Source organism: Ctenopharyngodon idella, chromosome 11 (assembly GCF_019924925.1).
Source record: "Ctenopharyngodon idella isolate HZGC_01 chromosome 11, HZGC01, whole genome shotgun sequence".
NCBI lineage: Eukaryota > Metazoa > Chordata > Actinopteri > Cypriniformes > Xenocyprididae > Ctenopharyngodon > Ctenopharyngodon idella.
In genome coordinates, this window is record NC_067230.1 from 28396787 (window position 1) to 28424754 (window position 27968).

General features: G+C 37.8%; 2 long non-coding RNA genes across 2 annotated transcripts; both read left to right on the plus strand.

Annotated features, from left to right (window-relative positions):
- The first annotated feature begins 1305 nt into the window (after nt 1–1305).
- On the plus strand, nt 1306–2692 carry LOC127522847 (uncharacterized). The gene is made up of 3 exons (XR_007932734.1): nt 1306–1377; nt 2405–2530; nt 2635–2692. It is a non-coding gene; the product is annotated as an uncharacterized LOC127522847 (long non-coding RNA).
- A 20429-nt stretch (nt 2693–23121) lies between these two features.
- On the plus strand, nt 23122–26845 carry LOC127522846 (uncharacterized). The gene is made up of 3 exons (XR_007932733.1): nt 23122–23215; nt 26016–26071; nt 26179–26845. It is a non-coding gene; the product is annotated as an uncharacterized LOC127522846 (long non-coding RNA).
- Nucleotides 26846–27968: the final 1123 nt, after the last annotated feature.

Sequence of the window (27968 nt, forward strand, 5' to 3'; positions counted from 1 at the left end):
GGGGAACTCAAAACTTTCGCAAGTGAATGCGAAAGCATTGAAATATATTTTTTCGTCTCATCTTATATTTTTTCCATCACCATGTCCCTTTAGGGCCTCCATAGATATATTGGGTATGCTCTAAAAACCTAGAGATTATAAGCATAATTGTATTCTTTACTACATTGGAAAACAAATTCACTCAGAAATTGCTAGTAAATTTCACAAAAACTTACAAAGAAACAACACATTGAAATAAACAAGACATTTTGAAAAAAGACAAATTTTCTTGTAAAACACAATGCAATAATCTTCAAAAAATCATTTTAAGGTCTATAATATAATCATACTTGGTAATGAGCATAATAATTCTTTCTTTTACCAATTTCTAAGGCAGCATGTATCTTTAAAAAGTGAGAGTAAGACATATATATATATATATTTTTTTTTTTTAAGAAATTAATACTTTTATTCAGTAAGGATGCAAATTGATCAAAACTGAGTAAAGACAATTATAATGTTACAAAAGATTTCTAATTTAAATATATATGCTGTTCTTTTGAACTATCTATTCAACAAAGAATCCTAAAAAAAATATCAATGTTTCCAACATTGATAATTTGTTCAACATTGATATTAAGAAATGTTTCTTGAGCAAATCTGCATATTAGAATGATTCCTGAAGGATCATGTGACACTGACTGGAATAATAAGCAGTTATTTGAAATTGTAATAATATTTCACAATATTACAATATTAATTGTTTTTACTGTATTTTTGATCAAAAAAATGCAGCCTTGGTGAGCAGAAGAGACTTCTAGTGTACTTATAAATCAGTAAGTATGATAACAATAACACTATGGATTTTTTTCATCACAATGCATTCTTGCATTGCCTTCTCAGCAAATAATACATGTGATGCTGACTTAGATGTTTGATCATGTGAGCATTACTGTTGGCTTATATCGTCTCAACTCTCACTGAAAATGAATGACTTCTGGTTGCTGCAGATTGCTGTCAGTATGAACCCTTGACACTGTTTACACTACAGCATGACATAACGAGAGCGATCTAGTTTTGTTGCATCCCATCGCTCACTCTCAGTGTAAACACGACATTACAGTTACAGATAATCAAATTGGCCTTGTCAGATAACGTCAGCAATCCTTTTAACTGAGATGTGCTTAAAACATCCAGTTTTAAATCTAGATGTTAAACAAACAGACCCTTAACTCTGCTTATCTAAGTGAGTGTGTGTGGGAGACGGGGGCTTTATTAGACAGAAGAATGCAATAACACAGGTTAAAAACTCTCTCTCTGTGTGTCTAGATCACTTATCTGCCCACCCAGGCTCTCCTGAGACCGGCGAAAGCGTGTGGCACGTCTGCCAACAGCCCCGTAAGGCTCTCTCTGTCCACTTTTTAGGCCTGTTGTGTGATCGTGTACAGTTCAGTATGATGTAAAGAGACCGACGTCCAAGACAAACACTTCCCTTCTGAACTATGTGTTGTTGTAGTTTAGTTTAACATGGGTTTTACTTGATCTCAACAAATGCAGGATATTAATAAGTAATAGCCTTTTTTAGCTGACTTAACAGATTTTAAAGACAAAATACACTTTCTTATGTCTTAATATCTTATGCAGTGTTGCTTCTCAAGTAAATTTATCTTTTTATCCTGCAAGGATTTCTATATTTTAATTGGACAACTAGACAAAAACACTCATCAAGAATAGGATTTTTATTTTGCATTTATTTATTATTTTGCAATGTATGCTACCTTTTATTTTTTTTAAAGAAAATTATACTTTTCAGCAAGGATGCATTAAATTGATCAACAGTAACAGTAAAGACTTTTACATTGTTTAAAAAATGTTTAAACTTAATGCTGTTCTTTTGACTTTCAATGCATCAAAAAATATATAGCAAAAATATCAAGCAGCACAACTGATTTCAACATTGATAATAATAATAAAAATATGTTTCTTGAGCAGCGAATCAGCATATTAGAATGATTTCTGAAGGATCATGTGACACTGAAGACTGGAGTGATGATGCTGAAAATTCAGCTTTGATCACAGGAATAAATTACATTTTAACATATATTCAAATAGAAACCAGTTATTTTAAATTGTAATAATATATCAGAATATTGCTGATTTTATTGTATTTTTAATCAAATAAATGCAGCCTTGATGAGCATAAGAGACTTCGTCCAAAAACATAAAAAAAAAAAACAGTATAGTGTAAATGCACACTTCTCTTAGGGTTTTGCAATGTTACAAGTTTCAGTGGAGCCAAAAAGTATAAAGTTCAATAAGTTAATTAAAATCCATACATTAATCATATGTAAACCAGGTAAAAAGTTTTTCCTCAGCATTTACTTGGATTTATCACCTTGAACGTTGCTTTACCATTCCTGCTTAGGGTTCACTGGGTTTGTTGATGCTCTTCTGTGCATGATGAACAGATTGAGGAGAAGTTCATGCTAATACCCAGCCTCAAACACGACAGCCCCTTCACGACAGCATTGCCTATTCAACAATCATCAAAGTCGGTTCCACACCCCTGTCACTACCGTGAAGCAGAATATTAAATCATTATTTTACGACCCGTCATTTTTTGACCATGAGTCTGTCGTTTCCTGCCTTTCACAGCCACAGAAGAGACGGGATGAGGCAGACGGAGGCGAAGGGTCACACAAGCAGATGTCATACGGTATTTGGCTTTCCATGGATCTCTAGCTTTGCATTTTAAGATGTCTTGTAGGATCACTCTTCAAATCAATGATTTGAATGATTTGTTCACAAAAGTATGCGAACAAACAAGTTTTGCGCCATCAGTTTCGTGTACGCGGTTGGTTTGAAGAAGGCCACACTACAATATGATGTCCGGCACCCAAAACATGCTTCATAATGCTTCTTTTGCGTGTGGACATGGGTACATGCTAAATAATTAATCAGTTTTAGATTTTCCTTCTTTGTCTGACATTTTTCCGCATCTCTAAAGCTAGACCAAAGTCTGCAATGGAGGAAACTGATCTCCAGCTAAATGTCCAAAAGTATGTTCAAAGACGTTCTGAAAATGTTATTTCTGAATGTTCTCTGAATGCTCCAAAAGTCTAATTTTTTAAATGTTTTAAAAATCTTTCTTGGTTATATGAACGTTAAAGGAATTGTTCACCCAAAAATGAAAATTCTGTCATTTTCTCACCCTCAAGTTGTTCTAAACCTGTATGAGTTTCTTTCATCTGTTTAACACAAAATATATATATATTTTAAAAAGAATGTTGGTAAGAGAATTTTCATTTTTGGGAATATTCTCTTTAAGAGAATATTCCATTTTATCATTTTGCAAACATTATGGGAACATTACTTTATTTTAATGTTACTGAATGTTCTTTGAACATTCAAAAAACATTAGACGACTGTCCAACTAAAACAGTTAAGAAAAAAGGAAAAAATATTTAAGCTAACATTTTGAGAACATTAAAGTCATAGTTCAACCAAAAATGAAAATTCTGTCATTATTTACTCACTCTCAAGTTGTTTCAAACCTGTATGAATTTCTTTCTTCTGCTGAACACAAAAGATGATATTTTAAACAATGTTGGTAACAAAACAGTTGATGGACCCCATTAACTTCCTTATTATGGAAAAAGTCAGTGAGTCCATCAACTGTTTGGTTACAGACATTATTCAAAATATCTTCTTTTATGTTCAGCAGAAGAAAGAAATTCATACAGGTTTGGAACATCTTGAGAGCAAGTAAAAAAATAAAGACCAGATAACTTTGAACCAACATTCTATTAAACTTACTGAATGAACGCTTGTTCATAACATTGAGAAAACTTTGCCAGAACGTTAACCAAAGTTCTGAGAACGTTCCTTGTTAGCTGGGTCATTTGTAGCTTATGTGTCTTTAGCATGAATGTTTTACCCAACAGCCTTCAGCTGAGAATTTGTATCTTCAAATTCTTCAAAATCTTCACATTTCCTTTAGAAATGGTAGCACTAAAGAATCCAAGCAGAAACTTGATTCTGGTAAAGATTTAATTCAGGAATTGGAATTAAACACTACCTTTCAGACAGCAGGCAAATCAGTTTTTTTTTTTTTTTTCTTAAAACAGATCTGTTCAGGCAGACTGTCCACATTTTTTATATACAATATTTATATATCCAGATACAACCAACCTTTGGTAATGACGTAGGCATAGCCTACCCAATCAGTTAAAACCTCCAAATGTGGTTTGAATCATATTTGAAAGAATCTGATTTCATATTTTTTGCTGTCCAAACTTTCAAGAACCCATCTGGATATGCAAAAAATCAGATTTTTGAACATAGCCTTTGTCTAAATTTTGATGGGGAAAACTGAAGAATAAAGACTTTGAACTCAAAAGTACCTATTTACTTACTTAATGACCTGGGCTGCATTTATTTGATCAAAAATATTGTGAAATATTATTATAATCCAAACTAACAGTTTTCTATTTGAAAATATTTTAAAATTTAATTTATTCCTGCGATGTCAAAGCTGAATTTTCAGCATCTTTACTCCAGTCTTCAGTGTCACATGATCCTTCATTCTAATATGCTGATCTGCTACTCAAGAAAAGTACATTATGAAGAAATCTTTTATAACATTATAAATGACTTTATTATCATCTTTGATCAATATAATGTGTCCTTGCTGAATAGAGTTTTCTTTCAAAAATTATTGTCCCCATACTTTTGAACAGCAATGTATATGATTTGTTGAGGCATGTTAGTCCAAACGAAATAACATGTTTGTCTTTGTAATCTGTTTTGTTTTGTTCTTTTGTAATAACTGAAACTACTTTTCTGTTCCAAAGATGTCATGTAGGTCACACAGTCTATTAACCAGTAGTCAAATAGCTATGTTTCCATTGTTTTGGCTCTTGTTGTTGGTAAAACAATCTCTAGGTCAGTGAGTCAGTGAGGTGAACTTGAGAATCAGATGATTCATGAATGATTCATTCTCATGAAGGGATTTGTTTTGGTGAACCAGATGATGTTTCACAAATCAGACTGAGCAATTTGTAAAATGTTTCACAAACCTATATGACTTCAAAATGTAAGGTGCTGTGCTTGTTTTCTTATTTCAGTGAATTCTTACATTGAAGTCTAAAAGAGAAGAGGAACAAGCCCTCACATCTTCTAGTTTGGTCAATATCCATGTATGGATGATAGGTAAAATGATTGCAAAACCATCCTAAGTGGTCTTTGAAATCTGACAACTTCCAATAGAGCGAGACCGAGGCTGCAGGAGCGAACGGCTGCTGTTTGAGACGATATGCCTGCATGCTCTTCCCTGCATCCTGCATTGCGTGACAACTGCGCTTTTATTAGTGGGTGAAAGTTTAACACACTGCACATCCACTGCATCGTTCACTGTGTTTTCCATTCGTGATTTTCATGCTTTTACTGCCACACCTGTTATTTGCAAAGCTGCAACAACAAATGTCAATTCTGCTTTCATTCATGGCAGATTCTTCTAGAAGGAGCAACTCATTTTGTGGCGCTTTAAGGCAGCATCTTTGTTCAAGCAATTACTGCACTATTGTCAGTTTTAGCTCCATTAATTTTCAGAGTTCTCCACTTCCTTCTTCCGAACACAGGGCCTCCTCTTTGGTAATCATTTGCACCTTTTAAGAATCGCATGTCCTGCACGATTTAGTTTAATTTTATTATCCCGCTTACTTCATGGCTGTTCCCACAGCTCTCTTTGATGTTCCACTTGCTTGCTTTATTGTAATGGAGTTTGGTTTATTTTGCGAGGTGAAAATTGCCCCCAACAGGACCGGCTTGTTTACGCCCTGAGGATTTTCACAGGATTGAATTTCAATGAGAGTTTATCTTCACTTCATTTAAAGGAAAAGAGATCTTTTACAGGATCAGCAGCCCTCAGGTCAAACCAAGAATCCACAAAACACTTATAAATGCACATCAAACCAACATCACAGGCCATTAATAACCTCAGTACGGGACTACTTTAACTTTTGGCAAATGTGCAGGAATGATCATTTAGAAAGAACATCATTTAATGGTACAAAATTACACTGCATGTCACGCAGCATGGACAGATGTGTGCTAAAAACAAAAGACTGTGCCAGGAGAAAATGGTAATAGGATCAAGTGCAGGTTTATGGGTACATCTCATTAAAACATGCCCGAGTTTCTAATGAAGCCAGTTTAGGACGATTAATTTCATGACAATTTTCTTCTCATTCAACACTCATTAATTCCCATTTTCCTCAGTGGTGATTCTCATTAAATTCTCATTATATAAGTTGCACAATGGAATTCGGAGCTCTCCAGCGACATCTGTGGTTTAAACATCAAAATGCAAGTTGCCGGCAGAGGAACATCTTTACATCAGTTGTTCGTCGGAACTGATGTTTCTTTACCAAATCAAACACAATAGCTCTAAATAATAGCAGGTTACTGTAGTGACTCGAGGGAAGGCAAGAAAACCTGGCTTTGAGCAAGGATTTTGCTGTCTTAGTAGTATTTGTTCATTTCTAACTAAAACTAAACAAGAAATCTTTTGTAATGTACATTTATTTGTCACAAAAATAATTGAAACATAAATAAAAATAATGAAAACAGTACAATTATAGGTTGATTTGAGAAAATTACAAACTCTGAATATATTATTTCATTTATATGTTCTCGTTTTGATTATCCTTTTGGGAATGGCAAACAGTCACTAGTGTGGACTAGTGGTTAAAGATCTTGGCTGGTAACTGGTCACTATGTTCTTAAGAAAGACACCTAACCTCAGGTTGAACACAGGTGTTTGTCTCTGAAGGACACATGTGCTGTAAGTTGCGTGCATTAGATAAAAATCATCTGGTAAAGCAGTGGTTCTCGACTGGTTTTGCTTTAGAACCCAGATTTTACATTGCACATCAAATGGCGACTCACTGTACAAAAACTGAACAGTAAAACATTGACATTTATAAACCTCATAGACCCAATAATAAGCAAAATTATTAACATGACGCATACTAAACTGAAAAATTGACTATTTTAATGTTTAAATGTTTTCTTTATGTGCTTGGCAGCCAGTAATTAAAAACTCAAAGCACATTGTGGTTGACACAAGCTATTTAAAGGGATAGTTCACCCAAAAATGAAAATTCTGTCATCATTTACTCATCTTCAAGTTGTTCCAAACCTACCATAGTATGGAAAACAATCAACTGTTTGGTTGCCCATATTCTTCGAAATATCTTCTTTTATGTTCAGCAGAAGAAAGAAACTCATACAGGTTTGGAACAACTTGAGGGTGAGTAAATAATGACAGAATTTTCATTTTTGGGTGAACTATGCCTTAAATTATATTAATTTTTTTATTAACCGTCGTTTTATCCATGTTGTTCATCTAATTTGACTATTCTACCAAGTGACAGTTGAATTTGCACAAATTCTGTAGAATTTAATTGGATGCGCAACCTTTGTCAGATATGGGAAATATTGGAAATGTTTAAACTGATAAATGTTGCTGTCCAAACTAAGTTGGATAGCTCCTCAAAAGAGACTTGTTGTCCATTTTTAGGTCATGATCCACCAATAAAGAACCACTGATCTTGAATATTTGCTTGACATTATGTGATACGTGTTATTAATTGTCTATTTCTTCATTAAAACTAGGTTGAAATTGACCAGCATCTGAAATGACTGCGTCTGGAATGACCGCGTTGACCTGTGTCAGGCCATCAGAGCGCCTTTTAAACGCTAATCTGCTATGGTGGATTATTTCCCCATTCTTGGGTGTTTTTCCCAATCTCTCTCTTTATGAGGGACTGGAAATTATTAGGAAAATGAGGCCATTGTGAGGACTACACCAGCCTCATGTTGAGCGATGACAGAGACTGTAGCCTCATTCGTCAAGCTGTTCCTCTCTCCCCTTGCCATCAAATTAAACACAAATGTGTAGTGAACAGGCGCAGAGAGTGGAAGAAGAGTGCCATACGTGTACCCATAATGCTCTAGTGCTTCGTTGCTTGCTGGAGTTCAGTAAGATCATTATTTCACTTCGATTTGCACGTTTTGCCAAAAACCCGATTCTCAAGGACTAACGATTGGCAGCTAAACTACTTGAACGAGTTGACTGTCTTTTCATCGGCATCAGGATACATTTTTTATGATTTTTATGAAGAATTTTAGGTCATGACTTGTTATTCCTCATAACCGTGAGAAAGGTTTCTTTCTCAAACAATCAGGTTTATCCGCATCATTTCCCATCAGCGATGATGCGACCAATCATCGGGGCGATGACTGTCTGGCCGGTCGCATTAATGAATCCCAACCGCAAAACAGCGCTGCGATCCAGCGGTCACACGGCGAGGACACGCAAGATGCCATGGAATGTGCGCCCCGGCCCATCGCACCAGTCTCGCTGAGCTCCGCACGCCTCTGTCGTCTTTTTCCAATCCAGACTTCATTGTCTTGGAATGTTTCCTCCACACGGTCGTGAAAACACTTTCCTTCCCACATCACTTAAGTGACTCCTCTGAACTTGTATTGTTCAGAATTGGTTTCAGAACCAGCTAATCATTATCAGCAGTACTCAGTGTTGAACAGCAGGGCTTTTTCCTCCTTTCAAACAAATGTGTTTTTGCTGTGCGCTCAATGAACGGTTAGTAAGACCAAGAGTTTATTTATGAAACGACTTGATCAATTAATGGACAAATCTAGTATTGTGACCACCAACAAACATTTATTCTTTAATGTTTGGCTCTGCGGCTTTACATAGACAATGGCTGCATCCGAAATCGCATACTCACTTGAGTAGGTACTTATTTTGAGTAATTGAGTAAAAGTAATTATTTTACAAGTAAATTCTATATAGTATGAATGTGTGTAGTATAGGGGTGTAACGGTAAATGTATTCGCCCCGAATCCTACGGTACGGACGTCATGGTTCGGTTCGTGCAGTTAGATGACAAATACAGTCAGTCACAGGTGATCCACACTCCAATCTAGAAGGGGGCGGGCGCGGCAATACAACGCTGTTTGCTAACCGCCACAACAGGAAAAAGAGCAGAAGAACGGCGCATACGTGAATGACTTAAGCGCTTGAAACCAAAGTCCGCTAGGTAGTGCGCACACGTTAAACGCTTACGGACAAAGGCGAATACTTTGAAAGCCTATATATATATCTTTTTCAAAAAAATATATATATACACATTCAAAAGTTTGGGGTCAGTAGGATTTTCTTGAGCACCAAATCAGCATATTAGAATGATTTCATTTCTATATCCAGCCTAGTTTTCAGAGGAATGATGTTCACATAATTCAACACTCTTTCTGTTAAACACACTTGACTTATGGATGAATTGCATCTTGTGCAGGATATTAGGAGAAAGATGACCCTATGAGCTTCAATTTTCCAGAGGGACTCTTGGTCTTCTCTCTTCGGTTATTCTGATACAATTAGAAACAGATGCAGTAAGAATAAAGTCAGGTACTTTTGCCAATCACACTGTGAAGAGTGTAGTCCCGTATGACAGGCTAATCTGTCACAGGTCAACATGACCGATAGACATGGATCCCAGCATGGATCATGTAGCACACTGTAATATTCCATATCTCTTGCTGTACCTGTCAGTTTTGGCACAGTGTTTGTCAGCAGAATTGCAGCTTGACTCAAGCTAAAATTCCAAATGATTTAGCTGAAGCTAAAAGCCTCTGAATATTATTAATGTGACAGGAAGTACTAGACTTTTACATTTATGAGGTGCTGTGGGTGGTTGCCAATGCATTGCTATGTGGTTGTTAGGGTGTTCTAGGTGGTTTTCAGGGTGTTGCTATGCAGTTGCTAGAGTGTTTTAGGTGGTTTTCAAGGTGATGTGTGGTTAGGGTGTTCTAGGTGTTTTTCAGGGCATTGCTATGCAGTTGCTAGGGTGTTTTAGGTGGTTGCTAGGGTCTTTTAGGTGGTTTTCAGGGTGTTGTGTGGTTGTTAGGGTGTTCTAGGTGGTTTTCAGGGCATTGCTATGCAGTTTTGCAGTTGCTAGGGTGTTTATGCGGTTTTCAGGGTGTTGTGTGGTTGTTAGGGTTTTCTAGGTGGTTTTCAGGGTGTTGTGTGGTTATGGTGTCCTAGGTGGTTTTCAGTGCATTGCTATGCAGTTGCTAGGGTGTTTTAGGTGGTTGTTAGGGTGTTTTAGGGGGTTTTCATGGTGTTGTGTGGTTGTTAGGGTGTTCTAGGTGGTTTTCAGGGCATTGCTATGCAGTTGCTAGGGTGTTTTAGGTGGTTGCTAGGGTGTTTTAGGGGGTTTTCAGGGTGTTGTGTGCATGGTTGTTAGGGTGTTCTAGCTGGTTTTCAGGGTGTTGTTATGCAGTTGCTAGGGTGTTTTAGGTGGTTGCTAGGGTCTTTTAGGTGGTTTTCAGGGTGTTGTGTGGTTGTTAGGGTGTTCTAGGTGGTTTTCAGGGCATTGCTATGCAGTTTTTCAGTTGCTAGGGTGTTTATGCGGTTTTCAGGGTGTTGTGTGGTTGTTAGGGTTTTCTAGGTGGTTTTCAGGGTGTTGTGTGGTTGTTAAGGTGTTCTAGGTGGTTTTCAGGGGTTGCTATGCAGTTGCTAGGGTGTTTTAGGTGGTTGCTAGGGTGTTTTGGGGGTTTTCAGGGTGTTGTGTGCATGGTTGTTAGGGTGTTCTAGGTGGTTTTCAGGGTGTTGCTATGCAGTTGCTAGGGTGTTTTAGGTGGTTGCTAGGGTGTTTTAGGTGGTTTTCAGGGTGTTGTGTGGTTGTTATGGTGTTCTAGGTGGTTTTCAGGGCATTGCCATATGGTTGCTAGGGTGTTCCAGGTTGTTTTCAAGGGTGTTCTAGTAGGTTTTTAGGAAGGTTTCTGATTTGGTTTTCATGGTGTTGATATGTGGTTAGTAGGGTGTCCTAGCACACTCTAAAAATGCTGGGTTGTTTTAACCCAATGTTAGGGTGTTGTAGGTGGTTTTCAGGGCATTGCTACAGTATGCGGTGAGTAGGGCAGTTTTCATGGTGTTGCTATGAGGTTGCTAAGGTGCTCTAGGTAGTTTTCAGGGTGTTACTGTGCAGTTCCTAAGATGTTCTGGGTGGTTTCTAGGTGGGTATTTACTGGATTTCATCTTTCAAACACACTTTCAAAAATTGGTGGCTTATATATAAAAAAAGATAAAACAATTTATGACATGCACTGACATTTTCAATACAACCTTTGAGAGGTTTCCAGAGGTCAAGTTTGAGAAATTTCAGTGTCATTTTAAGCTCAGGAAAAAAAAGGAATTTAATTTGACAGTCCAAACGAAAATTCCAGCTCATATTTATTTATACTTAATCCAAAACTTCCACAGGGCAGGAGAAACTATACCCAGGACACAGCAGAAGTTCTTATGGGGTTTACCTTGATGAGATTTCTGCTTTGTAGAAGCCGTGGACAGGGAATAAGGATAAGGTGTCTTATGAGAGATGCCCCCTGGTGTGCGAAGCAGAGTGCCCAGAGAACATTCCAGATCCCAGCAGACAAACATTTCCACAAGGGTCGTCTCTGTATGTGGAGAAGTCAATAAAAGCTTTAAAAATCCCATCAAGTCACTTTTATAGACGACAATAAATACCAAGTATCTCAAACTGCGTAGCTGTTGTCATGATTTGTACCGTGACACTCACTCCGCTCAACCATCAACCCCTCGGCACGAAAGCACACAGGCCCATATAAACTGAACATTGAGGTGTTCCAGAGACTCGGAGCTCAGCAATATCCTGCCTTACGAAGACGGCGGGCATTAAGCCACGGCTGTGTTTTTATTGCAGCCTGCGTAAAAGAGACTGACTCCAGATTACATTTTGCACTTAAGATTGGGCTCTAAAACGTAATGGGGAGAATTCAGACTGATGTTGTGCAAGTTCATGTTCAATTCCCAACGAAAATGTGAAAGCATCCCAACGATATTAAACATATGGACGACTCACATGCCCTCAAGACGCTTTAGGGAAAATTTTACTGTATGCAAGTCATGGTTACAGAACCGCATCTGTCTTTTCTCAAAAACACAATGCATTGGATACGGGAAGAGCTGCTCGGGTGCATGTTGTTCATAATGTAGCATCCCTGCATGCTTTACTGGAAATTTAGTCTTGTAACTAGTAAATTTTATTCCCTAAGGTCCAGTTAGTCAAGGTTTCATGCACTCACAACAGTCGTAATTATTTTTACATGACCTTTTTTGTTCTTGCTGGTTTGCTACTGTACCAATAGAGCGCTGCATCACCTGGTTCCCTTGACAAAAACCCAATAGGATTTTTCCATTGGATTTTAGAATATTGCAGACAATAAACTCCATGATGAACAAAAGTTTATGATTCTTTGAACAACTTTGAAGATTAAATAGCTAAATGTAGGCTATAGCTGTGTCCCAATTCAGAGGCTGCATACTTCGAAGACCGTAGACTTCAAAGGCGACGCCTTCGAAGGATGCGAAGGTCGGACTGTGCGCTGTTAAATGGTCCAGAGATGGTCTTATTATGGCTCTACCATTGGAAAAAGTGTAATGGCTAACTTGGATCACGTGTGCCTCGATATCCAATCACATTACTGCTTTGACTGCATTGAATTTTGTTCAGAGTTGTGCGACAGTCAAGCACTGTTTGCGGATTCCATAGAAACGTGATTTCAGTAAACGAGGCTTTGTGATTTTGGCGCTCCAAACCACTGATTCGAAACAAAAGATTCGTGAAGCAATGTTTTGAAATCGGCCATTACTAGATATTGTTGAAAAGTTATTTTGTTTTTTTGGCGCACAAAAAGTATTCTTGTCACTTTATAATATTAAGGTTGAACCACTGTAGTCACATGAACTGTTTTAAATATATTTTTAGTACCTTTTTGTACATCTGAAAGTGTTGATCATCTTGCTGGCAATGCAGGCCTCACTGAGGCATCTGATTTTATCAAAAATATCCTAATTTGTGTTCCAAAGATGAACGAAGGTATTACGGGTGTGAAACGACATGAGGGTGAGTAATTAATGACAGAATTTTCATTTTTGGTTGAATGAACCCTTTAAGTTAAAAAAACATTTTCTCTGAAAGTTTTAGTTAGAATAATTTGTCACACTTTATATTAGGTGTCTTTAACTACTATGTATTTACATCAAAAAATAAATACAATGTACTTGTGATCATGTTTTGTAATACACTTTTGCTGCTATTGAGGTGGGATACGGGTAAGGTTAGGGACAGGATTGGTGGTATGGTTCGGTATAAGGGTGGTTTAAGGGGTAAGGGAAGAGTCAACAGTGTAATTATAGATGTAATTACAGAAATGAATTGCATATGTAATTATATGCAGGTATTTTTAAAGCATAAGTACAATGTAAAACATGTATGTACATAATAAGTGCATTGTATCAAATGATTATTTTAAATGTTAGTACATAAGGACACCTAATAGAAAGTGGGACTGAATAGTTTGCAAGAGCACAATTATAAACACAAGGCTGTGAAAGCGACTAGTGAGTTGATGAGTAGTAGTGTGATGATGTTTAATGTCCCAGACCACCTATATAGTCCATTCAGCCACTTGTTGGCAACCGCCATTTTCAAGACAAGTAAAAGTTTTTCACATTACTGATGTATTTTGTCATAGAATAAAACATGAAAACAGCTTGAGACCTTACCACAGACCTTATTTCAGGCATTTAACCAAAAACCCACTTAAAAAAAAAACAAAAAAACATTCCAGGACGGTGGAACTGGAAGTGCCAGAACTTGTTTCCATATTTTTGGCCTACAAAAACACTTCTATATGCAAATGACTTCTGCGTACCTGTTGTTGTTCAAGGCAGGCCAAACTACTAAATACTGAATATGCTGATATGTAAATGTGTGATCACATGGGGTGAGTGAAGGCAAACACAGCTAAAGTGGTATAAGGCCGAGGCGTTTATTTTAAGGAAACAAAATATTTAACAGAATTGGCAATGGTTCTCAACTTTCAAGGGGCCGCAGAATGACATTTAAACGGATCTGATTAAGCTCTTATTGGAAAAATAAAGTTAAAATCTTTTTATATCTTATTTTAAGATTAATGATTTACCCACTCTATTAATAAAAAGATGCGATTTAATCAAGTGTTTAAAGGCACAGAGAGCAAACACAATGGGCAATTTCAATACTTTTTGGAAAGTTTGAATCGTTGGGAATGTTAGTCTAAATTTGGGCTTGTCAGTGAATGCAACATACTTAGTTTGCCGTAAGCCCGTGTTTTGACTGTTTCAGACGTTTCAAAAGAAAGAGTAGATGTTCAAAGCTCACTGATTACATCGGTATGTTTCACTCCCCACAGAGAGCTTTAAGCAAAGTTTACAGTGTCCTTTAACTAAAACCCTCATTCAACAGCTGAGCCAGGGGTTGAAGTGATTTTGAATCTTTAGATCCAAAAGGTTTTTGGAATCATCTTGGATCAGCGAGCTAAAGAATATTCTCACTTTAGCATTTCAACACCAGCTGTTATTAAGTATTTGAACAGCTGGCTTTCACATGTCAAACTGTTAAGTTGTGCACTAAAACACATGATTACAGCGGAAAGCTTCATGTTGTAATTAGAATCGCCAGTTATCACGTGAAATAAACAATTGCGACTAATGTGCACAGTCGCAAAGACTAAACAGGATGGTTGTTCACTTTGAAGTTACTAGAGATGCATCTGGATAATGGGGCTGTTTTTCACACTGATTAGATGATGATTGAGATATATGATGCTACTGTAATTGGCTAATTTTTTGCTATTTGTACATGGTACATTTGTTTTCATAGACCGACAACAAATGGAATTTGCTTCTCGGTGTGTGTGGCCTCATTACTGAACCTGTGATTATGTACAGGTTTTTTAAGTACCAGGCTTTGACAGAAGCAGAAGCTGGAATAAAAGCTGAAATGGTGATTTTTTTCTGCAGGTCAGGCTGGAACTGAAATGGTAGAATGACACGAAGGGGCTACAAACAAGATTTTAGGGTGAATCTCATGAAAACATTCACATTTAAATCCAAAACTTAAAATAAAATAAAAATAAATAGATAGTTTGCATAAGGAAAATTAAGCTTTTTTTTTTTTTGACATCCTCATGATTCTCAATGATGATTCTCAGTAGATTAAAACATTACTGTAATACATTTGTCTTAATTTGAATTAGCATAAATTAAAACCAATACAAAAATGCATTTATGTATGTTTTTATTTGTTTTTTTTTTGTTTTTGTGTGTGTGTGTGTGTGTATTTATTTGAATTTCTTTAGTTATGTATTTCATTTATTCATTTTAATTAATTTATTTTGGTTTATTTCAAAGGTGACCTTATGGACATGGACATATTTTCATGAGATTCACTCTGAAATCTTCCATCCATCCATCCATCCATCCATCCATCATTTATCCATCTATCCATCCATCCATCCATCCATCCACCCATCAATCCATCCATCCACCATCCACCCAACATCCATCCATCCATCCCATCCACCATCCACCCATCAACAGATTTTAATGGTCCTGTAAAATAGGCTTAATCAGAAAAATATAATTTCTCTTGTTTCTGTTGATTTTGTCTGAAATATGACCCAGAAATGTTCTTTACAGATTTCATGTCACTCACCACAAGATTGTGTAATGTTTCTTGTCATAAGAACTCCAGTCACTATAGAGGGTTTTCCTTACGTACAAGTTGCATCATGGTGTGGTGTGCCGTTCTTAATAAATAGGCCTGTGCTGTAGATTGATTTTTGTTTTTCTATTTACAGAGCAATCTTATAATTTGTTTTGCTTGTGTATAATTCATCAGTCAGATTGTCAGCGTGTTTGGATCTCAGTTGATGCAATGTTCCTGGGGATTTACATTAGGAACCATATGCACTGAGCAGAATCATTCACCGCCTCAACACTGCATCACTTATTAATGAACCCTCATATTTAGTCATAGTCAAATGAAACACTGCCGACTCCAAAAAGGCAACTACCTTTGATCAAAAACACATATTGAATATATAATTTGAACAGAAAATCAGCTACGACTTAACATACATATACATGCTGAAAATGTTGACTCAATCAAAACTTCAGATCAGAGCATTTAAAGTCATGTCGCTTTCCATCATGGACCGGTCAATGTTGGTAGGGAAAAAAAACATGGAAACATCGAAAATAACCTGATCAAAATGGAGCTTTTGAATACTTCTAGCTAATTGATTTGTGGGGAGACAGTTTCCTCTATTGATCCGAACTGGATCCCACATCTGTTGGTCTGCCTTCCTCCACGGCACATCCTGTTCTGATTAAAGATTTAATTGTGCGTGGTTCTGTGCGTGTCAGTATGATTTGACTTTGCCATCAAGACGCTTTTGTCACTCCGAATGTTTTGCTCATGATTCGGCAGAGCTGTGCTTTATTAAAACTGGAATGTTTCAGGCACCTCGTCAGCATAATTATTCCAAAAGTGTGTGTTTCTTAGAAGAAAAAAAAAAAAACATTCACAAGTCAAGTACAGCATCACTGATGTTGTAGTGAAGTTAGAAAATCCCAAGAGAGTTTTAAGCAGAGAATGTTGTTTGTGAAGTTGAAAGTCACGAAGACTTCATACTCCACGTTTGAGTAGATCTCCACCCTGAAAATGTTTAGATAGTCTTTTATTTTGACAATCCAGTCACGTTCCTAGGTCTATATATGTTGTTGGTCCAGGAACAACATTCCTAAACTCAATCCCTACCCATAACCAATCCATAAAACTAGAGGGCACTGATTGGTTGATTGGAATATTGTTGATCCAGGAATATATACATTTACAAATAATATAAAAAGGATTATATTAAATATATATATATATGTAACCCCTCACCCAGGTCCTACTCGCCCCACTCTGCACGGGCCTCGAACCCAGGTCTCTGGCATGGGAGTCGGACGCTCTAACGAGGAGGCTAAATGCTGCAACCTCTAGCACCAGTCACTAGAGCATCTCTTGAGATCAGAGGAGTGAGGTTTACTCGCACAGCGACTACTAGCTGGCCTCTGTTACACTCACCCCCCTAAACCTCACTCCCATCCGGGTCACGGCACCAATGTAACCCCTCACCCAGGTCCTACTCACCCCGCTCTGCGCGAGCCTCGAATCCGGGTCACGACACCAATGTGACTGTGTGTGTGTTGGATGGAATAATTTAGGCTGAGATCAGGTTGATGTTCCACTCAAAGTTGCTTTACTGGGCCTGAGACAAGACACAACTGGGACAAATGGCACCAAAAGGCTGATTGTCATACAGTGCATCTATGTTGCACGAGAAGTCAGCAGGACGAGATATGCAACTCTGCTGATTACATTTTCTCAAAGTGATCGTGAAGATATAGTGGACAAAATTCTAAAAAAAAAAAAAAAACATTAAAGAAAATAAAATATAAAACACTAATACAAACAATTCACATTAATACAGTTAAACTATATACTTAAGTAACCATCATTTTACATAATTGTATAAATGAAATGAGAGAAGAACGCAGCTTTAAAATGGCGCAGTTACACAGGACAGCACGTGCGAGCATACAGCACGTGTGCTAATAGCTAACACTCAGCTGGGGCTAATATTATTTTAACACAGAACATGACAATACCGAATAAAACACATACCTGGGACAAACAGCACCAAAAGGCTGATCAGAATACAGTGCATCGATGTTGCCTGAGAAGTCTTATCTCTGAAATAAACAGAAGTTCGGAGTTCACAAGCAGGCCAATTAACACACTCTTCATCTTATCGTCACAAATAACACATATTTGACTCGACTAACACAACTAGGAGCTGACAGACAAAATAAGTAGACTTTTGTGTAGTTGAAAGTTCAGACTTAGTTATTAAGACAGAGCAATCATTGATGCGACTTACCAGCAGGACGAGATATGCGACTCTGCTGATTACATAGCTCCGCCCCGTATATGTGCACAACGTGACTGACAACAGCCAATTTTCCCCAATTTATGCTGAATTTAACAACGATTATTTAAACTCCATTACATATATATACATGTATATTGTAATATTGCAAATAATTAATAGATTGTTGTTTTTCATGTTTTTAAGTACCTATTTTAACTGTTTAGGCACGTATTTGGTTACCATTAGAGTTATAATTCATGCCCTTTAAATTATATTATGTGTTTTCATTTAAATGTGATTAACTGTCTTCCTTTAACATCTTCCCTAAATCCAGATCCAGCTTTTATACTTCCTCGTGGCCCGTGACAAAGAAAGTGAAGAGCCAATTCATCATCATACCCTTAGTGTTGATGACTGAGTGCAGCATTTTTGTGCCAAGCGTCTTGCACAGCTGTTGGGAAGATGTTTTATAAACGAATCCTCTTATCAAGATCCCTCGCTGGCTCACCTGCAGGGGCAGAAGAAGGCCTCACCTGGGCCTGGAGCAGGGGCCGAGGACACTGTACATTGTTTACCGCTATCTGTTAGTTTACCCCTAGCAGGCCAGTATCTGCCTTATCTCAGCTGGGATTCTTCTGTCTTTTCAAGCTGCTAAGGTGAGCATGACGCACTGTCAGTGTGCTAGAGAAAATAGAGGTGAGAGGGAAAGCCAGAATGAGAAACCCAGAAGACAATGTCATTACTCCAAGGTTGCTCTTTCATAGCTCAGAACATGTGCAGTACATAAAAATTAGATATAACTCCTGACTATTTCATATTTGGTTTATAAAGGATTCTATTAGATTAGATCTCTTCTAAAAGTCTAGAGGAGACACATTTAAGATTATTTGCTCTCAATCTGAATTCATTGCTGTCTTGGAGAAACAATTAAGATATTAAAAGGTCTCATTTGTGATTTTACTGTCCTGTATGAAGGCATTTTCATGGCATACCATTTCTAGTTTTAGAAATACTGCACTGACTGGATTTATTCAATGCTACATTCTCCTCAGGTTCTAATTTAAGACACAGACTGTTGAAGTAATTACTGTACAGCTGCTTGATTTAACATTGAGAGTTTACAGTGAGCTGGACTCAATGAACGGTGCCCTCATTTCTTCATGACAGTATCTGACAAACTTTTTCTTGATCCTATAAAAACTCCGTCAGGCAATAATCAGTGGTGAATGTAAGAACATTAATCTAAGAGAAGCCTTTATAAACCACCACATATGAAATGAATAGTTGCTATTTCTGGAAAATAAAAATGGTCAACGGGACCTCTAGGAGAGAATTTGACTTTCTAAAGCTTGAGGAAAAACATTGAATCGTCCAACCAAACACAACTGGGAGTCTTCGGTGGCTTCCAAGATAATGCAATTCTGCTATGATATGCAACAGCTACAATATCTGCTTAGATTAAGCAGGACATGTTCCCAGAAATCCAAAAATGGAAACTGTTGGAGATAGATGTAAATCAATCCCATAAACCCCAGAGAGAAACTCTGATTGCTGATGTTTGTAAAATGTCAAAGAATTGCTGTTAATGGTAAAACTGTAGCTTCCTCAAAGACTCTTAAGCCCAAAGTATACTTCACTTTTTATGGTACGTATCGGTCAGCATAGTTTCATCATCAGAAGAGTATGCGGATAATGTACGTGCACCGCCAGATTTTTGTAACCCGCACATGAACATTAAATTTTTTATTTTTTATTTGCAATAATTAGTTTATCCACAAGGTGGCAACCGTGCCCTGGGGGCATCGATTCACAAGGTACTCAAAGAAAAATAGCATAAACAGAACAGACCGAAGCTTATGCAAGCTACAGCAACAATGGAGGCCTACATGGACAAGAGATTGTGTGAAGAGGTTAGAAAGTACCCTCATTTGTACAACTCTAGCATGAAAGAATACAAAGATGTTTACATGGGTTGTAACTTGTGGCGAGAGATTGCTCAAAACTGCGCATGCGTCGAACGACTGTGTACACGTACGAGTAAAATGAAGCATACTTTCCAAGGCTGTGCATTCGACTATAAAAAAACGAAGGGTGTCATGTTTACATGACACCGTTTTCAACTAGAAACTACAAACTTTTTATGCATTTTGGCCGTTCATTTACACAACAATGGCGTTTTGAGGGCCTGAAAATGCAAGCTTTTGAAAACGGGCTTCAAAGTGCAAGTTTTTGAAAAACGACACCGTTATTGTATCTGTGTAAACAACAAAAATGCGAATGTGTGAAAACGGTGATGTTATGCGCATGCGTATTACGTGTTCAGTCTATAGGCGTGTAGCGTTTATTTACAAAGTGACATCGCCAACTACTGGCCTGGCAGCAGAATACAGCGTTTTTAATAGTCTTCATGGATCTGTATGTGAAAAATGCACAGGAAAAACATTTTTAGTACATGGTTGACGTGCAAATGTACCCTTTTTTCTTGTCTATAGAGTTCTTTATTGGCTATATGCCTTTTTGGAGTGGAAGTTCTTGGTGATTTTACACATGAGAATATTTTCAAAGCATCAGTGCATGTTGTTTGAAGGTTCTTCTATGGCATCAGGCATTTACTTTTAAGTTTCCATTCATGTCTACAAACATAAACACCTTAAGCACTTGACTCTGGTTCTCCTGATGCTCATTAACAGTTGATTTCATTGCTACAGCTCTAAGTTCCTCAACAGTGTTTAGAGCTTCAACAGTTTACAAATCAGAACGTCGCCGCTCAAGGGGTCGTTTATGGAAGCACGTCACTGCTGGTATCAGAGCACAAGTGCAACAGCCAGATTCTCAATGACATCTAAACAAACCCAACTTTAAACAGAAGCAAATTAATGAACTATGATGAAACTATCCTTTTCATATTGATTGTCAAATAAACTAAATATTTGAGGATATGAAAACCGTGTAATCAAATGGAGATTTAAACGTTGGCCATTAAATGCAGATGTTTTTCCATCCATTATGATGAGCCACACGGCATTGCACAGAAACATGTGTTGGTTTATTGCAAAGGACGCCCTTCTCGATTTAGCTAAACTCTACAAGTGTTTCAGGATGCAAACCATCTTGTTGTTATCTCTGAAAACTTCGGAAACAAATCTACCGATTATCTAATCCACCGAATTCAGCTATTCTTAATGGCAATAGTAATTCAAAAAAGTGTTTTTTGCATCTGCCATTAAGATGATGAGGAAGTCCATTGGGATGAGGTTTGGGAAAAGCCCATCTCTCTTTCCAGCCGTCTTGATGCCGTTTATCTTTCATTCCTTACAAGAGCGAGTTTGTCTTTCACAACAGCCTCCATCCCGTGGGTCTTTGCGTCCACATGCACACCGGCTAATACATTTGCCTGCTCATCAAGCATAAACTAATGTGTATTGGCTTACAACTTTTCACATGATTAATTCCCACGTACAGGGAGGAATGTGGTCCCTTGGAGAGCATCGGGGTGTTTTTAACTCCCTGGGATGAGCCAGCGCCGCAGACAGACCGAGCTGAGAAAAAGGGAGAGAGCGCAAGAGTTTATTGATAACAGGTGGTCATGCATGCCGAGACGTTAACCATAACCAGCTGTGAGGCCTGTCTCGCGCCAAGCGCCCGGTCGGAGGACTGGAGAGAGGGAGGAAGAAGCCCTGCGCTCTGTTGGCCAGCTCTTACCTGACCTGATCTATTAGCTCATCAGTTCTGCTTTTATTGTTTTCTGGGGTCAGACGCAGCTGACTAAATCTTGACACAGCGAGCATCATTACTCCGCGGTAGAGAATCGTTTAGCCGCACATGTGTCAGGCGGCATATCCTGTAAAAATAGTGTTAGAAACAATATGTTAGTTCATCTTGGTCCTTTGCTCGAGAGGCCTTTACATGTCATGCCAAATGGATCCCCCCCTCCAAACTCTGGTCTGATAAAGATGGGGTGTGTTAAGAGAGAAAAGGTTTGTACCCTCTAAAGAATAGTCAGACATCTGCAGACTCGATGAATCTCCTAAACTGAACAGCTTAGACGAGCAAGAACGTTTGTGCTGGTTAATAGGGCTGGGACAATACAACAATTCTCGATACAATGAATTTGGAGCGATTCTGATATATTCCAATGTATCGCGATTCGCGATTCCCTCCCGAATTGATTCTGAGCTTATTTTTAACAGCAGATGGCACTATGTGCTTTAGAAACAGCCGTACTCTGTCTGCTTCCAGTTTCTTTACACACACCACTTAAACCTAAAATAATCATTTATAAAGTTTGAAAAGGTTAAAGCGAATTACAAGGGTGTTTGCTGTGGGCTGTGTTTACATTAATCTTGCGTCATAAAAGCATTCTGAGCCGAGGTGCAAGTATATTTAACCACTTACATGACTCAACCGAATGCATGAGTGCTCTCCAGCACTCTTCTTCGTGAGCATTTGAGTCTGCTGTTAAAAACTAGCCTAGAGCGCCATCTGCTGTTAAAACTAAGCTCAGAATCGATTCGAGAGAAAAAAATTATCAGAATCAATCCAGAATTTTATCGCAAATCAAGAATCGATGTATTGTCCCAGCCCTACTGGTTAGTGCTGGTTTGGTGCTTGTCCAGCTGGTGGACCATCAAAAGTGCATGCAAAATAGGAATTTAATTGCAATTTTTTATATTATGGTTTTATTTTAGTAGATGTTTTTCCTGTGACTTTAAGACATCTGCTCACCAGGGATGCATTTATTTTATCAAACATACAGTAAAGACGTTAACATTATGAAATATTATTAGAATTTAAAAGAACTGTTTTTATTTGAATATATTGATGCAAAGCTGAATTTTCAGTATCATTATTCCAGTCTTCAGTGTCACATGATTCTTCAGAAATCATTTTAATATGCTGATTTGGTGCTCAAGAAACATTTCTTCTTATTATCAATGTTGAAAACTGCTCCTTTATATATATATATATATTGTATAAACTATATAAAAAATTTAATTACATAAAAAAAAAACACAATATTGCTGTTTTTACAGTATTTTTGATCAAAAAAATTCAGCCTTGGTGAGCAGAAATTCATGGAAGAAACCCTGACTTTTGCTTACAACATGTGAACTGAAAAAACATTATACTGTATGTTGTTGCGAACTGAACAGAAACACACAGTCACATCTTTTCTCTTTACATGATCTCCTGTGCCCCGGCGGGATTTGGCGGGAATGGACAATCCGAAGCAGATGCGATGAGAAGCGAGACCACATGGCCAAGATCTGATATCAGGAAGACATGCGTCTGGCTCAACGCAGTAGATGCACTGAACTTGAAGGTGAGGTGAAATAAGATGCCCTCCAAATTTACCAGCAGCTGCTTGAAAGTTCCACATTCTGCATTGAGCCATGTTGAAAATGGCAAACAACACATCAGATAAGTGTATCTCCATTGCTCTCTTTCATCATGAGGTTGGAATCGATGCCAAAACGATGTTATCAGTACGATGCAATCCATATAGAACGCTGTAATGAATGCTCCATCGCATTAGTCCACTAATTGTGGTCTAAAGTCTGAAACCCTGCCAAGCGCAACAAGAAAATTAGTTTCATGGAGAATGACGGGGTCAGAATGTGACGCCCCCCACCTTCACTTCACCGTCACAGCCGTCAAGTTTGCCCGTATCAACAGCTCTGCTGAATGGAGTGGCGAAGAGCACCTGATGTTCTACTCGCCACACATACTCGCGTTCTGTCACTCACGTTAATGAAAAAGAGCCCCCATGGCTCACCCCACTTCCATGGCATAGCGAAGGAGGCGCGGGCCCCCCAGGGGTAAAATACACATACACACACACATACAGGCCTTACGGAGATGTTATGCATATTTGTGATAATTTATGTGTTTATTTTTAAAGCTCTCCTACTTAAAGCTACATACTCATCAGTGCTAAAGCAGATGAATGGTGTCGGCTGAACAAGCATGCAAGTGCATTGAAAAAAATTGTTTTGTTTTCCAGTTAAAATTGTCTAAAAATTTTTTAAAACAAGATAAATTAAAGGGGTGAATGGCAAGATAAATTAAAGGAGCTGCTGGCAAGATAGGCTTTTAATAAAACTTGGTGTAGAAAAAATTTTCACTTAGAAATTGGTAGTAAATTTCACAATTACTTAGAAAGAAACGAAATTATATGTGAAATTTTGAAGAAGAAAGTCTGAAATAGTACTTTCTTGTAAAACCTACTCCGAAAATCTGTTTTATTAACAAATTTATTTATATAGCACATATATATATATATATATAAACATCCAAGATGTTTATCTCTTTCTTTCTTCAGTCGAAAAGAAATTAAGGTTTTTGAGGAAAACATTCCAGGATTTTTCTCCATATAGTGGACTTCAACAGGGTTCAAGGTCCAAAATGCAGTTTAAATGCAGCTTCAAAGGGCTCTACACGATTCCAGACGAGGAATAAGGGTCTTGTCTAGCGAAACGATCGGTCATTTCCTAAAAAAAAAATAATAATTATATACTTTTTAACCACTAATGCTCATCTTGCACTGCTCTGCGATTTTTAATGTCTTTTTGGAATAATGTGCGCTGATGAATTGTGCATAATAAGAGCAAAAATGTTTGTTAATTAAGTGAGTTTTGTTGTTGACTTTAAAGTTTATTCTACTATTTAGTAGAAGGTGAAATGTGGTCCTCGATCATCATGACAAATCAAGTGAAAGCGAAACTATGGAACAGGGCCTGTATTTACACCCACCCATAATCGTCCACTTCTCCATCCAAACCACAGGCATTTGACTGATGGATGGAAAGATGGGTGAATAATTGAATATATTATTCACCTAAGCAGAATTTTACTCAGCGTGAGCAGCATTTGGGGTCTGTATAGTTGGCGCTGTCCTTCCCTCATCGAGTTTTTCACTGCTTTGGGCACACGCAAAGTACTCTTGGCATAAACACAAGTCAAGATACCACACTGTAAATGCCTGAGACTGTTTACTCGGTGCAGTAAACGCTTTGAGGGCAATTAAATGTCCCACTCCCTAATCTCCAGTGGGAAATGAAAATGTCTGTGGTCTATTGGGTCACTGACCTGTCAGTCTGTGAGATTGACAGGTAGCGCTCACAGTGAGACAGCGAGGTAATTATGGGGCGGTCAGTCTGATTAATGAACTTTGACCACTCAGGTCAGTGTAAATGACAGTTATGAGAAATATTAACTCTTGCAGATGTCATAAAAAGGCCCAGCTTCAACTAATTGGATAGTTTTGGCTATGTTTCGCAAAGGCATTTCCACAATTGGTTCTGTCAAACGTGGTAGGAAGGTCTGTAATTCTTAACCTCTTGACCAGTACTGACTATTGCCTGATAAAGTTTTCAGTTTCAGCTGACTGTATGTTCCTTTTAAGATACTGTACCTTCTTTTTGGTATTGATAAAATAGCCAAGACAGCCATACATTCTCCTCAAAATATTACATTCATCCGCACTGAGGAGCCGTGCCGATGCACAACCCACGTAAAGATGATAATTCCGCAAATAACTGCAATTGCAGGTTTCAAACAGAGATGGCAACAAAGAGGCAAAAACTTATGGACTAAAGCTTTAAGTGAGTTTATACTTAAACATGAAAAAAATAATTAATAGTCAATACGTTCCTGTTGTCAAAAACAGCTTAAACCAGTTTAAAACTGATTTAGCTGGTTTAAAATGGTCGTTTAGCCTCTCCATGCTGGTGTTAGGCTGGTTTATCTAGTTGGCCAGATAGTCAACTGACCACCTGAAATGTGCTCAAAAACCCCTCTAAAATCAAGGAGGCCAGCCAGGTGACCAGCTAGGACCAGAAAACTAGCTTAGGCTGGTTTCTTTTCAGTTAGGATGCTGCCTATGTAGGGAGCAGACAACTAGACTGCTCAGTAGGTTTTAGAACATAACTTAAGTAGAGTGTTTGCAGTGTGTTGCAATCATTGGGTAGTTACCGTCCTCATTTCTATTAAATTACAAGAGGAATTGTCCCCGTCAGTCTGCTAATCATTAGACTTCTGTATAAACGTTCTTTTTCATTAGCGGTTTTCAACCACTTGGGCAGTTTGTTGAGCAAGATCTCTTTTTTTTTCTTTTCCAACAGCTCCATACTGTAGGTCGGTGGACTTGAGACTGTCTTTCCTTGATTTTGCTACAACTGTAAGTCCATTGCTAGTTCGTGCCATATGATAAATTTCCCTTCCAGGTCCATTTGTCACAAACTGACCTTGTCCACCCTGTCTCCCTTCATTTTCTGCCCTCTCAAGAACTGTAAAGCAGCACACAGAACCTCCATGACTCCTGGGATGATATACATTGAATGCCCGTGAGCTGATTAATAAAGCAGAGGGCTGATGGGAAATGAACCGCAAACTTACTCAAACAGCAATAAAACAAGTCAGGATTCACAAATCTGCATTAAGAAGGCCCTGTGCTAGTAGCTCCCCCTCCTTCCTCCTTTCGCCCTGATTTATAAAACAGGACTGGCTGTAATTGACTCCCCCTCGGATCCTAATATAAAGTTATAATCGGACTCGGGCGTGCGAGCCAGGTCTCCGCCACACGTTTAAAAGCAAATAGAGCAAACTGCATGGAGCACAGAAACATGGCCATGAATGATGTCTCTGTGAATGCTGGCTAAATTAAGAGGCAAGGGTTGATTTAGGCCATCTCGCTCCTCTCTCTCTATCTTTTTCTTGCCTTTTACTCTCTTTTTTCAGGGTTGCATCCACCGGTTCTTGTACTTGTACTCTATCAGATGCATAAAACTGCTTTTATAAAGACAATAAATGTATCAAATTCATGAGAACAACTCAAGTCAAGCCACTTACCAAGCTATTTATATAGCGCTTAGATACAAGTTTAAATTACAAAAGGCCTGGATTTTCAATGTGGTCTCAAACTTTTTGGGTCCCACTGTGTGGTTAAACCAGATTAAACCATTAAACTGTCATTGGGCAGTTTGTTGTTTAGGGTATAAGTTCTTATCTAGTACTTTTATCTTAGTGGTTTGGCATGTGTATTGAGCTGATATTCGTTATTTGATTGTGTTAATATTATCCAGGTCTTTGGATGTTGTCTTTCTGGTTAACAAATGCTCTTTATTTTCACTGTACCAGGGACCAACAGACTACAGACCCTGACAGTTAAAAGATCCATGAAAGTATTTTAGCAGGAGTACATGCTGAGACTGATGGCATCCTTCAAAGCCAAAGTTACCCGGGTCATTAACTTAATGGCTTCACTTCAGATTTCATAATACTAACGGTTTTGTGCCAAATTATCTGCCTTCAATTCACGCTATACGATACAAGAAGGTACTGCGGTATTAGTGATGCACATTTCACTCAAATTGTGCTGATAATATAATTTGTAATGTTTTTTTTGTTTTTGTTTTTTTTAACCCCACTGTACTCTACCGTTCAAAAGTTTGGGGTTAGTAAGAGTCTCTTATGTTCACCAAGGCTATATTTATTTGTTCAAAAATACAGTAAAAACTGTAATATTGTCAAATTATTACTTTTAACATTACTGTTATTACTTTTTTTTAGCATTCTTTGATGAATATAGAGTTCAAAAGGACAGCATTTACTTGAAAAAGACATTTTGTAACATTGTAAAAGTCTTTACTGTCACTTTTAATCAATTAAAAGTTCTAATAATAAATACTATTTTCTTTCAAAAAATCCTACTGAACCCAATCTTTTGAACAATAGTGTATGTTATAGTTAATATCACAGCTTCGTTCTTGGTCATTTTGTTGAATTACACTATAATATCATGCTAAATTTAGGCAAATATTGCAGACATTTACTGATGTTTCTCTGTATTTAAATAGGATATTATACAACTGTGAATGCATGACCAAAGCGTTGATATCCGGCCAAAGTATTTTTCACACCCGGGCACTTTCTGTTCTCTACTTTTTGCAGAACACTTCAAAACAAATGAGTTCGCTGATGAATAAGAGACCATGACCATCACCATCTACATCATGTTTTTACGAAAATGGTCGAACAGTCAAGATGGTAACAATGAAAGGAATTTTGCATCTCAG